Below are 16,029 nucleotides of genomic sequence, written 5' to 3'. Positions count from 1 at the left end.
TAGACCAAAACCCTTCATATAGCAAAAGAGGGGGGCTAGTGGGCCGTCAGGGAGCCCACAAGCCCCCACTCCGCCACCAGGGGGTGGCGGTGGCAGGGCGTGTGGCGCCCTGGCAGCCCCCCTCCGATAATTATTTCGGTAGTATTTTTTATATAATCCCAAAAAAAATCCACGTAACTTTTCCGGGCATTTGGAGATGTGCAGAATAGTGGACTAGGATTTGTTCCTTTTCCAGTCCAGAATTCCAGCTGACTGAATTCTCCCTCTTCAGATAAACCTTGCAAAATAAGAGAGAAAAGGCATAAATATGGTACCAGAAGTAATATAACATCCCATAAAGCAATAAATATCAACATGAAAGCTTGATGCAAAATGGACGTATCAGGCACGCAACTTCTTCTCCTCCTGGCAGGAGGAAGAAGATAGTGGTGCCCCTGATGGCTGGGCTGGGCCAGGAGCGACAGGTAGTTCTCTCTCTCTCTTTTCCTTTTTCTATTATATTTCTTTCTGGCATTTAGGTTTAGGTTTTAAAACAAAATATTTAAATATTTGATAAAACCCTAAATTAGTGTTATGTGACAAAGATAACTATAATCAATGCCACATAATAGTTTCAACATTTTTGAAAATTTTATTTTAAAAGAAAACAAATGAACTCCATTCCAAACAATTATTTGATCAAATCAAAAATCCATTTCAAAATGTCCCTGTGACATAAAATTTTGGTTTGCCAAATTTATTCCCTGTCACTATTTTCCCAAATATTTGGAACATTTTCCTGGTTCCTTTTAAGGTAATATTTTTATTGCCTTTTTATAAAATTTCAATTCATTTGGGGCTTGATCATTTCCTTTTTGTAGAGCATCCCCATTCCAAAAAATTATTTGATTTGAATGCATGCGTGAATGCCTGGAAAACAGAGCTATGCTAGGGTTGTGACAACTCACCCCCACTAAACAAGAATCTCGTCCCGAGATTCGGGCGTAGTAAGGAAGAGGAAGAGGGGCACTAGACTATCGGAATCTTCACGATCCAATTGCCCTTCTTGAAGGTGTTGATTCATTGCATCAGGTTGATCTTGGCATCTTTGTCTTCGAGGTCTTCATCTAACACGACAACAAAGGAACAGATAGACTCTACAAGACTCGATCTTCTCGAAGATCGGGCAACTCATGATCAACTCATAGAATAAGATATAGAGACGTCCCTTGCGCTGAAACACAACACTCATGAAGGAAATGAGGAAGTGAGGCATATGACAAAGGTTCAATTGGTAGGCAGCAAATCCACGCTTAAAACAAAAGATGACGAGGTTTCAAAGTAGTGAGGATTATGTTGCCCTTCATAACATAACGGGGCACCATAGGAGGGTGACTCGTAGAGTTATTCCCTTAAGTGGCAAAAAGAATTACTTTTGACACATAGATAATTGAAACCCTTCATACCAGGGAAGGCAATCCACAAATGATTGTTTGAATTTTTTTGAAAGAATGGCATACTCAGGTTGGAAAGAAACTAGGGTTATAGAACAACTCAGCGAGCGGAAATCACATTCCAATTACTAGCGAGGATATAACCTAGTGTCTGAGCGTGGTCTCAAGAACTTGAGCATTTCCATATTCATCAAAGTTTTACGAATATCTGTGCCAAGATCTTGGTGACACAACATACTACCATGATGAACAGTGATGGAGGATGCAGATGCAAAGGTAGACAACACTTCCTCAGATTTCACCTTAGTTGTGCCAAGGGAACGAAATCTGGTTGATCGACCGAGAGACATTTAGCACTCCGCTTCTAATGTTCTCCTTGATGTACCAGCACAACCCAATTCTAGGTCATGCTTTATATCTAGCATATCAAATATAGGTCATACTTCGGGGCTTAAATGGGGTCCATGAGGAACAACTTCCAAAATAAGTCATACAAAAACCTCACGGAAGATGGCTAAGGTTGCTGATGCAAGATATTATAATATCAAACCTTCGGCTAGATGTGTTAGCTATTACATCACTTTACCGGGTTACATAGAGACCAATATCATAATTCTTGGGAAAGTTCCAACCATTATGACTGCCTAAGATTCAACTCCGGTTGGTGACACGATGCTTCAGACTCAGCATGTCCGAAAAGAAATTTTGCAACACAAATCGATGAGATAACATTGCGAGATTCTCGGGAAATGAACTACGGAAGCTAACTCCAAAACATGAGCTGTATTGCAAGACACATGTGAACACACTGCCCAAGACAATCATGACCACATGAAAAGTCTTACAACAAAACACTACCGAGTTCTGGATGGGAACCATCATTAAGAATACCAAAGTCCTTACATAAGTCATATGATTAGTTCTTGGGAGGGAACTCCTTTTTCTTAAACAAATCAATCAGTGGCTTGGTGTGCTAGGAGATACATATGGAGTGAAGATGATCAGTCCATCAAACCATAGAATACTTCGCACGTGCATGATTGACTTGGGATGATTCCGAAGAAACAAATTAACTTCTCTCGAATTCACGGCGGCAACTTGCATCAGATGCATATGAATTAGAGGAAGTCACTTCTTACACCTAACATATACCTCGTGCTTGAGACACGAAGACAATGTCTACAAAGTTTCCAGCACTAGCTTGATGTCCAACATAAATCATGGAACAAATGAGAATGTTGCCGATGGGCTCAACAACAATTCATCAAGATACCCATATAAATGGATTTCCACAACTATGTGAGCAAGAGAATAGCATTGGTCAGATCAAAGAATATAATAGTGTATGCTCAGAGAAATCCATGAGTAAGACACCGCTACGAAAATCTTTGGTTCTGAGTTTGATTTGACAATAGCCCATACTCAAATCAAAATTGGACAAGATAATATATGCAACAATTGATCACACGAATCAACTGATGACAATATCATCTTCTTCAAACTCACAAAACAGGAAAAATTTCCTTTTTTAATAAGCTAAGTTTAGGCAAAGCTTTTATCTTCCAACTCTCCAAGTTGTTGTTTAGCTTAACCAACTAGCTCGGGGTATCCAACACGGAATCTTGGAGAAGGGGTTGGTTTATAGAAAGACCAACTTGATCACGAGCTCTATCATAACAGTCAGGACACAACCTGGTAATACTTCCAAGAAGATATTCGGAAAATCACGAACCACCGATATATTATTAAGCTCGGGAACAATCTCGCTTTTCAGGGCCAGATGATGTGATCAATAGAGCGAGGGATTGACAAAATCCTAACTCATTGATCGAAAAGTGCACCATGAAACATGGACTAGGTAGCACGGTCAATCTCACAACACTCTTGACAAAAAGAGGGTAATACTCCAAGATACTCCAAGTTTACTTCTCCCAGTCAATTGGAAATAGCACAACTTGACAGACCACAGGAATATAAGACATTGATAACAAGAATGCACAACTACTCTTGACTAACCTTTCAATGATGAAGGTCAAAATACAACTAGATAGGGCCAACTCAAGAGCACATGGTTTCTTGAGTTGTGGATGCATGGATTAGCATGTCGAACGGGTTCAACATAATTCTTCCAGATAACCCATGCAGAAGGGCGAAGTAGGCAGAATCACGATATGGACTAGAGAACTCATCACGAGCACTCTTGTTATGATCTTTAGTTCAAGGTTACTAATCATTCTAAAGGAACAAGCAACACTATCAACAGAGATGAGCAGAATGATCCTTGGATTCAAAGACCCAGAAATAGAATACCTAAAAACTAAATAACATCACGAGATGTTTTTTTAAATGATCGCCAGAATTATCGCACTGGAAACATAGAGCACATCTAGACTATTGGGTAGTTTTCGAGGTGACATGGTTTCCTAATACTTCAACAATAGGTCGAGGTAATAAAGTACCTCATCACAATGATTAGTGTGCTTTGTCTGGCCAAAGACATTGGAAATAAGAGGAAGGAATTTGCAATTGCAATAGATTATTTGGGAACTTTGGAAAACTCGGACATCATAACGGCTGCACGACATGAAATATGAGGCAACCTGCAAGAAACTAACAACATAACCATTGAATTCTTATGAAGACACTCATCCAAGAAGACAACAAATTTTCTATAAGTCTCCAGCATAATAACTCGTCATCCTAATGATTAGATGAGAAAGCCTAATTCTTAAACCTCGTAGAATAAAGAAGAGGATGACTCAGAATAAGAATGACACAAGGAAAGGAGTAAAAAGAGCCTTACGTTCCCTTCCACAAACAATTCCCTTATATAACTAAAGAGTTGCTAGACTCAACATCGACCAGTTTGGCTTGGTTATCCTACAGGTAGTCAATCTCTGATACCAAAGCTGTCGGGACCCCGATCCTGAGTCATAAGAACCCAACCTGTAACACATCACATCACTTTGCGGCCTCACGCACGGTAAACTCAACGGCTGCCACCTTACCTTGGCCGGGACCGTTTGCGTCTTTTGGCTCACGTATATGAATATGTTGCTAGCGTTCAAACGACAATGAACCCGGGTCGACATGACTAGTTATAAACCCAAGCGGTACATCCGTACAGGGACAGGCATACATAACCCAGCAAGGCAGGTGTCGATCAACAGCGTGTGTAGACGAGTCGTAGAAAACTAAAAGGACTCCATTACATTGCGTGACATTTCCTGAGGGGACACACACAGCAGCAAAGAAGGATACACGCCGGTCAATCAATGTGTCCAGAGCAGTAGCAAGCAACCAATGCTCGATAGAAGCACAAAGAGGCATTTCCCTGTAAAGAGTACTACTAAAGGCACACAACTAGGTGTCGAATCCCACACATATAATGCATTTCATAACATACACACAATATGCACGATATGTGTAGATACAACATGGCATCACAACATAACTCTATGACTCAAGCTTTTATTAAGGACTCATAAGAACCAACATAGTGTGATATTACAAACAGGGGCCTCGTGGCCCATCACTCAAGTCATACAAACATCAAGCGGAAGCGAATCATGTCTGGGTACAGACATCTACTAAAAGTGGCTGGAAGAGCCTGAAAAGCTATTACGACCCTACCAAAGGAGCCAGACCTCTGTCTAGGATTCCCAAGCTATTCCGGTCAACATCGAACACATCGCGTAGAAACCTTTGCTGAGACTAAATTCTTCTCTGCAAAAACATAAATAAAGCAACCTTGAGTACAAAGGTACTGAGCAAGACTTGCATCAGAACTATCTACATATGCATCTTGTTTCAATGAAAGGATTGTGTGGTTTGATTGCAACAAGCCAACTTTGACTCTTGGCTAACCTGTACTACGACTACAAGCTCTTTCTTTGAGGTGGGATAGCGCACACGAGTCCACATATTCACCAATCAATACACCACTATGGATTCACTCTCATCTCCCTACGAGAAATCCTTCCATAGCACTCACACTTATCTTGCATGTTTTAGAGTATCCATTTAAATTGTCTATGTACCACGTAATGCTTCCAAGTAGTCCATATCCGAGGACGCGACTATTCGAAAAGATTGATTCACCCTGTAGGGGTATACTTCTTCACACATGCTCTCACCACTTAGCACCATATGCACGTCATGCATCTCGGCAACCTTCAAGCGGAAGTACTGGTGTGGGTGTCGGCCACGACCGTTAACCACACAAGACCCTAGTCCTGGTTTATCGCCTATTTGAGACTGAACCCGCAAGGAAGTCCGGCCGAGGTTTCCTCTACGGCCCAAATGATGTTCGGAGGGTTCCCAAGCCCACCATCCGGGTGCCAGTTGGTACACCGTGCCACTGTGTATCTACCGCACAGAAGCCTACCCCGTCGGGCAGAGTTAAACACGGCCGCCAACACTTCTCCTACGAACACCAGAAACTAGTTGCAACTCCTGGACAGATATCTAGGCGATTAATAAGCCAAGAGGGTCAATTAAGTATCCCAATGTGTGGTATATCTTGTCTTGGATAACATACAAAGAACTCGGTTCTTAAGGACGGTCCCAATGAGACAACCCACCATGTACTCCTACATGGCCTCTCATCGCTACCTTTACCAAATTGGATTCACACTTTTACTCTCGCACTGTAGGACATGAACACAACCATTTCGATTCATCATCCAGATGGATCAGACCCGACACGACTCTATGCATAGCAGGCATTGTAAGCAAGCATGGATGAGTAAGCACAACAAGGCTCAAGAAGTTGCTACTCATGCTAAGTGGTTTCAATTATTTAATGTGACAAAATCAGGTCATGCAGAGGAATGGGTTCAACTACTGATAACATGTACAGTTGAATCGTGTTTGTCCTAATGCAGTAAAAGAGAGCAGGAGGGAGAGAGTGGGTTTATATCAATGAGTCTTCATAAATGTCAACGATCACATAGTCGGAACCATCGTCTACCGGGAGGGAACAACACCGGCAAACAAGAAAGGAACAACAATTACTTCACGGAAATGCAACACTATGATGCATGATCAAGAAATGGAGATGAAATGTGACAGCGCCAATATAGCTACCATTTCTTAGGTTGAAGATGGATTTGAATCAGGATTCAAACAACTCTTCAACAAGGTATTTTCCGGATACCCTTTTAATTGATTCGACATGATGCTCAGGTATAACTTGTTTTTAACATGCATGAAGATGGCAATTTGAGGTACTGGTTTTGCTAGCTCAATGTTTGGTCATAGTAATTGAAGTGGAATTCAAATAGGAATCAAATTCCAACTCCAAACTATTTATTAAATTTACCCTATTCATCATTTTGCCTATTAGGTATTGTTAACTTTCTCAAACCAGCATGAAAATGCCATAATCAGATTCTTTGGATTTTTCTGATCCTTTTCATATATAAATTATTTTCATTGGACTTACAGATTATTTTCTATGATTTTTAGAAGTTTTAGGCATTTTCTGGAATTTCTTTTATATTAGAAAATACTTTTATTGCGTCAGCACTGCGTCATGAGGTCAGCTGACCCAGGTCAGAGTCAAACCTGATGTGTGGGGTCCACACTTCAGTGATAGAGTTTAGCTAACAAGGTTTTATTAACTAACTAATGAATTAATTAGAAGTGGGGCCCGTGTGTCAGTGAGTCATTAGGTTAGCTAAACTTAATTAGTTATTTTTCATGATTAACTAAACTTAACAGGGCCAGGCCCCACCTGTCTGTGACCCTGGGAGGTCAAACCCCTCGTCGACAGGGTCAGACCCACCGGCTGCTTGACACCGGCGAGGTCCGAGACGGCGGAGGTGATCGGAAGTCACCCTCCGGTGACCAACCGAGTGGCGGAGGCCATCTACATGGAGCCGGGACTCGCCCGCATCCATTCCATCCGATCCGGGGCGCTGAGATGGACTGGAGCAATGGCGGCGACGAGCCGAGTGGTCGCCGGAGTTCGGCCACGGTTGGGAATGGGCTACGGGGCATGGAAGAAGGAGTTGGAGACGACTACGGCTTCGTGCGGGCGCGGAGAGCACAGGGAGGTGCTCGACATCGGCCCTAGGTGGCGCTAGCCACGGCGGCGCCATGGCCGGCGGCAACGATCTTTGGACTCTGGTGGCACGGGGTGCTAGGAGAGGGGAGCGACATCGCGGCAAGGGGCAAACGGATCCGGAGCTCACCGCAAGTCTTATGGCGTCGACGGCAAGCTCGGGGTTGCTTCATATGCTGCGAATCGACGGAAGAGGTTCGGCGGCCGGAGGTGGAGGAGATGGCGGCGAGGCGACGACAGGGGGCCTCCGGGCTTGATTCCTTCTTCCAGAAAACGGGGAAGAGCACGGCGGGGCTTTGGGGCACAAGAGCTGGGCTAGAGGGGGCTGGTGGCCACGGCTACGACGATCGGCGGCGATAAGCGGGCTCGGCCATGGTGGGAGAGAGTGAGATAGAGACGGAGGGGGGCCAGAGAGGGGTGGAGAAGGCAGAGGCGTGCACGGGGTACTCATCCCTGCCGTTTGCGTGGCTCGGGCAAGCAGGAGGTGGCTAGGGGACGTGGCCGTGCCCGGCGATGCGTCGGGCACGCAGCTGCTTGTCCTCCTGGCAGGAGGAAGAAGACAGGAGCAGCACGTAGTTCTCTCTCTCTCTTTTCCTTTTTCTGTTTTATTTCTTTCTGGCATTTAGGTTTAGGTTTTAAAACAAAATGTTTAAATATTTTATAAAACCGTAAATTAGTGTTATGTGAGAGAGATAACTATAATCAATGCCACATAATAATTTCAACATTTTTGAAAACTTTATTTTAAAAGAAAACAAAATAACTCCATTCCAAACAACTATTTGATCAAATCAAAAATCCATTTCAAAATGTTCGTGTGACCTAAAATTTTGGTTTGCCAAATTTATTCCGTGTCACTATTTTCCCAAATATTTGGAACATTTTCCTGGTTCCTTTTATGGTAATATTTTTATTGCCTTTTTATCAAATTTCAATTCATTTGGGGCTTGATCATTTCCCTTTTGTAGATCATCCCCATTCCAAACAATTATTTGATTTGAATGCATGCATGAATGCCTGGCAAACAGAGCTATGCTCGGGTTGTGACAATATGCATGCTTGCCTAGATTGGCATTGATAAGCATCTGAATGTAAGGGCATATCCACATGATCTTTTCTGATCAGCAGTAGTACTCCAGATTGTCTCTACTATCAAGTCCATCCCTCTGAAAGTGGTGTAAGAGTCCAAATGGTGCAGCAGATTGATGGAGTGTCCTCGAATCATCCTATCATCACCTGATTTGGGCATCAAGGTGTGTCTGAGAATGGTGTTAGTTGCGGGTATCCCTGATTGCAAGAAGTATACTAAGCCCATCTTGTGACTAGCCAAATACTTGTGAGGAATTGGCTTGTACATATTGGCCATGGTGTTGTGGCTCATCTTTGCTTTAGAATACACATCAACATCACTCTCTTTCTGCTTGGCCGCACCAATGATGGTGGCCCACTCATCATTCGTAGACTCATATTTGTGACCATCAGTCATCCAGACCAAAGAACCATCTCCATATAAATGAACAGTTGAGTAAAATTGCATGATCAGCTGATCATTCCATGGGGTCATCTCTTTTCCAACAAAGTCTTCAATGTCCACTAACCTGGAATTTTCTTGCACATGGGGAGCGATTTTTTTTAATTTTCTTTCATGTAAGCCCAATCAACATATCTCATATCACTGACAGCTGGACTCTTGTCATATAGGACAGTCTCATAGAAATCATGTTGTTCCTCCGTGTAAAACCTTGGATCAACAACAGTTCTTCTCCTTATGGCATATGGATCTGCAGCTCCCCATTTCCTCAAACATGTATTTTTCCTCTTCCTCATATCTTATGCTACAAGGTGAGCAGTATTGTGTAGCGGCATATTTGGTCAGAGCTTTCTGAGAATAGGTGCATTCTCATCTTCTTCTTCTTGTGCAGCAAAGGCACTTGAACTAGTGCCTTTCTCCTTGCCAGCTGCAGGAATGTCCTTTGTAGTCTTCCTATGAGCTACACACTTCTTTCCCTTGGATGGAGGCTTAAGAGTAGATTTCCTGGGCATGGCATCAGCCATGAGCTTCTTCTTCTTAGGAGGAACTGGGATCTCATCTTCACCAGCATCTTCTTCACGGTCCTCATACATAGAAGTCTGTCCCCCAATAACATGAACTACCCTCTTGCTCGCTCTCTTCACGCCAGCCTTCTTGGCAAGCTTATCAGTGGAGAGTGATGTGCTCTGCCTTGCAGATTTAGGAGCTCTAATATCAGCAGGGGTTGCATACTGTTTCCTGACAGTCTTCTTAGGAGCCTTTGGAGGAGCTGAAGTTTCCTCCCGCACAAAGTGTGAGTCTTCTTCATATGAGTTTAGTTTCTTCCACTGCGTGGTGGCTTCCTTGGGCAAGCCATGGGAGCTATAAGATCTAGGGTCGGAGTTAGTCTTCTCTGGACTAGTGCGTGGGTCCATCTCAACACTTTGCTCTCTAAAATCATTCTGGCTATCTTCTGATGAAAACATCTTGGCACACAAGCAGAAACTCAGCAACAAACAACAAACGTGTGAAGTAGATATTGGAAAGGTAGAAGGGTTGAGCATCACAGAACACATTTTTTTTTAAAAAGAATTGAAGCCTGAAACTTAGGGTATGATCTTTTGCAGGATGTAAATTAGTGGCACCGAGTTGGCATTTTCTGAGTCACCGAGAAGGCTTACTCACTTAACACAAACTCGGTAGTCAGTTTTAGTGGAACCAAAAGAGCTGCTCGGTCTCACCAAGTTGCTTCTCGGGAACCCTAAAAGGAAAAATTGATGGAACCGATATTGCAAACTCGGTACCACCGAGTTGCATGCTACGACAGATGAGATCCAAAATTTCATCTTTCTCTATGCTACAAGATACTCTGGTGGAAGGGAAGGGTTTCCACATGGTGGCTTGAAGATAGACTTTCCCAATGCGTATGAATTGGATAAGGGAACTGATACGTCCCAAACGTATCTATAATTTGTGCTTGCTCCATGCAAGTTTTGGGTGATATTGCTATGTGTTTTGTACACTTTCATACCTTTTTCAACATATTTGGACTAACCTACTAACTCAGTGCACCCAATGCTAGTTTCTGTTTGCTGATGTCTGTGAATTACAGGTTTATACCCATATTTATAATGCAGGGGAAATTCCACAAAAAATATATAAAAAAGCAGCGTTCCAGAAGACTCCACACAACCGAAGGAGGGCCAGAGGGGGGTCACCAGGCCCCTAGGCACCCTGGTGGCGCGGCCTGCCCCCTGGCCGCGCAGGGAGGCCGCCTGGGTGGGGCCCAACCCCTCTTGTGCCCAACCTTGGCTCCTATTTTTACCCCCGTGGAGGAAACCCTGATGGCAGAACCCTTTTCTCCACAAGCAATTCTGATCTCCGCCGCCATCGCCAACAAGTTTTGGGGGACCAGAATTCCTGTGCCGGCACCCTGCCAGGATGGGGAAGTGCCCCCGGATTCATCTCCATTGACGTTGCTTCCTCCCTCCATGATGCGGGAGTAGTTCCTCCTCGGGGCTGAGGTCTTCTACAATAGCTATGTGGTTAATACTCTCTCCAAAGATGTGATCTTGATTATTATCATAGGCTATGTTAACCTAGGGTGATCCCATGATTTTTCCCCTTCTTCTATGTATTGGATTGATGTACTCACTTGATAAATAATCCCCGATACCATGGTGACATCAGTCTATTGCACATGGATTAGAAGAATATTTTCATGAGTGATTTCCTCTTTTGTGAATTGATTGAATATTGAGAGTCTATTGGTGCTTGTCTTTGACTATCCATGAGATACGTTGTGGTGATTGTGGTACTATCTTTGGATGGCCGCGGTGACATTGGAAATTCCATAGATGAGAACTAGGATCTCTGAGGTGTGCTTTTGTAGCCCTATATAATTCTCGTCCTCTCTTGATCACAAAGGAATGACCTCCGAGTACGTCACCATTGCATGTTTTAGTGGAAATATCATGTGATTAGACTATGTTAATGTTGTTGGGAGTTACCACTAGTGAAAGTATGAAGCCTAGGCCTTGTTTCTCACCATTTTTACACTGTTTATGCTCACTTTTCTCACTTTCTACCTTGCTGTAATTTTTATTACAGATTTATATTACCTTGCTTTGCCACATCAATCACCCATATTTTACCATCTCTTCGCCGAACTAGTGCACCTATACAATTTACCATTGTATTAGGTGTGTTGGGGACACAAGAGACTTCTTGTTTCTTAATTGCACGGTTTCTTGAGAGAGACCATCTTCAACCTCTACTTCCTTGAGTTTGATAAACCTTAGGTCATCCACTTGAGGGAAACTGTTGCTGTCCTACAAACCTCTGCGCTTGGAGACCCAACATAGTCTACAAGAATAGAAGCGTGCGTAGACATGAAGCTATTTATGGCGCCGTTGCCGGGGAGGTGAGTGCTTGAAGGTATATCTTTAGATCTTGCAATTAAATCTTTTTGTTTCTTGTTTTTATTTCACTAGTTTGGTTAATGGAAAACAACAAAATATGAGAGAGCTTTATAAAATTTATGTTGAACTAGTACATGAAGTGTTTGAGGAGAAAATTAAAAAACCTATGGAACTTTATTATTTGCATAACAATTATGATGGTGGCAATGTTATTAGTATGCTTTCTTTGAATATCAATATTGCTAATGACATGGAAAGCTATAAGCTTGGGGATGACGGGTTTGATGAACATGATATTTTTAGTCCCCCAACTTTTGAGGAGAAAATTTGCTTTGATGATACCATGCTTCCTAAATATGATGATTACCATGATGATAATGATTGCTTTACTCTCACTATTCCAAATAAGAAAGATTTTGCTTATAAGAAGAGTAATGATACTTTTATGCTTTTGGATCATGGAAATAATGCCTTATGTGATAGTTATATTGTTGAGTTCATCCATGATGCCACTTAAATTTATAATGAGAGGGGGAGACATGGTTCTAAATATTAAAAAAATAAGAAGTTCCCCCTCTTTATGTCGAAGGTTTTGAAGCTACACTTGTTTTGCCTTCCTATGCTTATTGCTTTGTGCTTCAATGAATTATTCTATTGCAATATTCCTATGCATAAGAAGCATGTTAGACTAAAATGTGTTTGGTATTTTCTTCTTGATGCTCTCTTTTGTTCTTCAACTCTTATGCCTACGAGAGCATAATTAAAATCGTAAGCCTATCTTTATGGCTATAAAGAAAGGGCTCTCGGGGGACAACCCTTGTTATCTTTACTTTGAGTTTTTACTTTCCATTTTTAGTGGTCTTGATGTGTGTTACTACTGTAGCAACATCATTGTATCTTTATTTTTAAGCTTTGTGCCAAGTTTTAGCCTCCGATTGCAAGAAAGTTCAAAAGTTGTGACATGTTGTCCAGAAACAGATTATGTCTGCTTGATCTGAATTGTTTTGACACTATGCTCTATACAATTGGCTTTCTGTTGTCTGTTCTGATTTTTTTTTATTTGAGTTGCAGAAGTCCCGTGAAAAAATTTATTTACTACCTGCTGGTCTATTTTTCACAAATTCTGCCACGTTTTGCATTTTCATAATTTTGCAAATCTTAAGCTTGCTTTTTCTTTGCAAAAACTTTTTGGCAATCTTGAGAAACAGTATATCTTCATGAAAATTTTTATTTCTAGTGGAGAAAAAATATTTTATTATGGGTACTAATCACTCTAATCAGCTTATGATGAGTTTCATATGAAGGGAGTTTTCAAGTATGTGATGGAAGATGATGAAAGAAGATCCAGGAGTGTCAAACTCTCAAGCTTAGGGATGCCCCAATGCACCCCCAAGAAATATCCAAGGATACTCAAGTGTCTAAGCTTGGGAATGCCCCCGTGCATCCCCTTCTCCCTCAACAATCATCAGTCATCCTTCTCCATGCTATATTTTTAACACTTCATATGTTATGTGCTATGCTTGGAGCATCCCGCTCTTTAATTTTTAGTTTGTTTTAGGTTTGCTTGCTGTTAATAAAAAGTTGGACCCTATCCTTCTTTGTTTGGGGGAGAAACACGCTCCACTCCACCATAGAACACAACATAGGTTCTCATGCTTATCTTTTTGAGTGTTCTTCATCTTTTCATAGTTGTTGTCATGCTTAGCTCTTAGTTTTCACGCTTTATCTTTTTAAGATCTTCTATTTAGATGCTTTTGGAACTCTCTTGAGTTATCATGCTAATCTTGTTTAGAGAGTTGGCTTGTTGCACTGAGTTGTGTGTCTTGCATGAGTAGGTAATTGAGGTTGCTATTTAAGTATAGTAGCAACTTGCAATAGTTTTGAGGTATTGATTTGAGTAATGTTTGGACTTTTGGTGTCAAGAGCTTGAGCCTATTAGTGATAGGTGTCGTATTTTACAAAATCCATGTGTATTTTCAAGAACAAAAGGAATAGTTGAGAACTCTAGCTACTAGATGGATCTCTAACCTGTGGAGGGGTAGGAATATATAGAGTACCCTCACGTTATCATGGGTCGAGGATGCGCAAGGATAACCAAACCCCCAAACACTCCTCCTTGGGGTACTTGTCTCTTTGTGAATCTCATGACTAGATAGAGAGTTACCGATAATAAGTGCATGAGTTCTTCGGACTAATGCGAGTATTCAATTGTTTGCACTTCCACCATCCATATTTTGCTAGCCACTTTGGTACCATGCATTCCCCTTTCTCATCATGAGAGTTGGTGCATACTTCACCGGTGCATCCAAAACCTTGTCATGATACGCTCTGTCATCATAAGCCTCATTATATCCTTCCTCAAAACAGCCACCATACCTACCTTTTAAGGCATTTCCATAGCCTTTCCGAGATACATTGCCATGCAACATCCACCATCTCATGGCTTGATCTTCATGTCATACATGTTTTTTCTTGATCGAGGAGCCGCATGCTAGTTGGGCCTTGCCCTTGTTATTGCTACATGACGCACTGGTATCGTTGCATATCTTGCTACACTCGCAGAGGCATACATTTGTAGACATCATGATAGTTTTCATTTATCTTTATGTTGAGTACTTCTTATAAAGTGTGAAGATCTTCTTTTTATTCTTGTAAAATATGGAGTGTTGCCCTTAAGTGAGGAAAAGATCCCAAAGAGGACAAATTAAAAGATCCCAAAAGAGGACACATGAAAAGATCCCAAAGAGGACAAATGAGAGATAAATAGAAAGAGCCAAAGAGGCCACAAAAAGAAAAAAAAGAAGTAAAAATAGAGAAGGGGGCAACACTACTATTCTTTTTGAAAGATCCACACTCGTACCACATTGTTATATTTGTACTACATAGAGATTATCATTCATGCATAACTATGTGGGGACCCTTACACTATAGAACTTGGCTTGTATATTCCAATGATGAGCCTCCTCAAATGAGCTCTAGGTCTTCATGAGCAAGCAAGTTGGATGCACCCCCACTAGTTCCATCGGATATCTTACCTTAGCTCATATGTGCATCCGTTGCATGGCAATCCCTACAACTCACATCATATCTATCGTTCGGCTTTCTCTCACCTATGATTGTCCTCATTGATGTGAGCCTTTCACACCTTTTTTGTCTTCCTTCCCCATCGTTATTATCGTTGCCATCCTAAGTGCCAACATATCTTGCTCACGCTCATCCATTGCATGAGTGCTCAAAGTCGAAAGGGAGAGGATCATTTTGACTTGTGCCTGACTAGTGGTCTGGGGATGAGTCAAAATAAGATTCCGAAGGAGACCAAGTGTGATATTTTAGTAGATTGAGTTCTAAATTAAACTATATATTATTTTTATGCTCTAAAAGCATCTCCCAATTCTTGCACGCAAACACCATTTGGAGACATTAGAGTCACAAACAGCGAGAGCTCTTGCACCTTTATGTTCTTACTTTGCTAGTTTCAATACTAGATATATACTCTTGCTTGTTATTGTCTTGACTTGAATTGCATATCTTACTTGCTTTACTTTTAAGCTCTTATATGTGTGTTAACATGTCACCACATAAATTATGGTTGCTATCATTTACCTACTCGAGGACGAGCAGGAAATAAGCTTGGGGATGTTGATACGTCCCAAACGTATCTATAATTTCTGCTTGCTACATGCAAGTTTTGGGTGATATTTCTATGTGTTTTGTACACTTTCATACCTTTTTCAACATATTTGGACTAACCTACTAACTCAGTGCACCCAGTGCCAGTTTATGTCTGCTGATGTGTGTGAACTGCAGGTTTATACCCATATTTACAGTGCCTGAAAAATTACACAAAAATTATTAAATAAAAATCAGCGTTCCAGAAGACTCCAGACGGCCGAAGGAGGGCCACAAGGCACCCTGGTGGCGCGGCATGTCCCCTGGCCGCGCAGGGAGGCCGCCTGGGTGGGGCCCACACCCTCTGGTGCCCTACCCTGGCTCGTATTTTTACCCCCGTGGAGGAAACCCTGATAGAGGTACCCTTTTTTCTAGAAGCAATTGCGATCTCCGCTGTTATCGCCAACAAGTTCCGGGGGACCAAAATTC

Source organism: Hordeum vulgare, chromosome 4H (genome assembly GCF_904849725.1).
Source record: "Hordeum vulgare subsp. vulgare chromosome 4H, MorexV3_pseudomolecules_assembly, whole genome shotgun sequence".
Lineage (NCBI taxonomy): Eukaryota > Viridiplantae > Streptophyta > Magnoliopsida > Poales > Poaceae > Hordeum > Hordeum vulgare.
Note: the sequence above shows the minus strand (reverse complement) of the source record.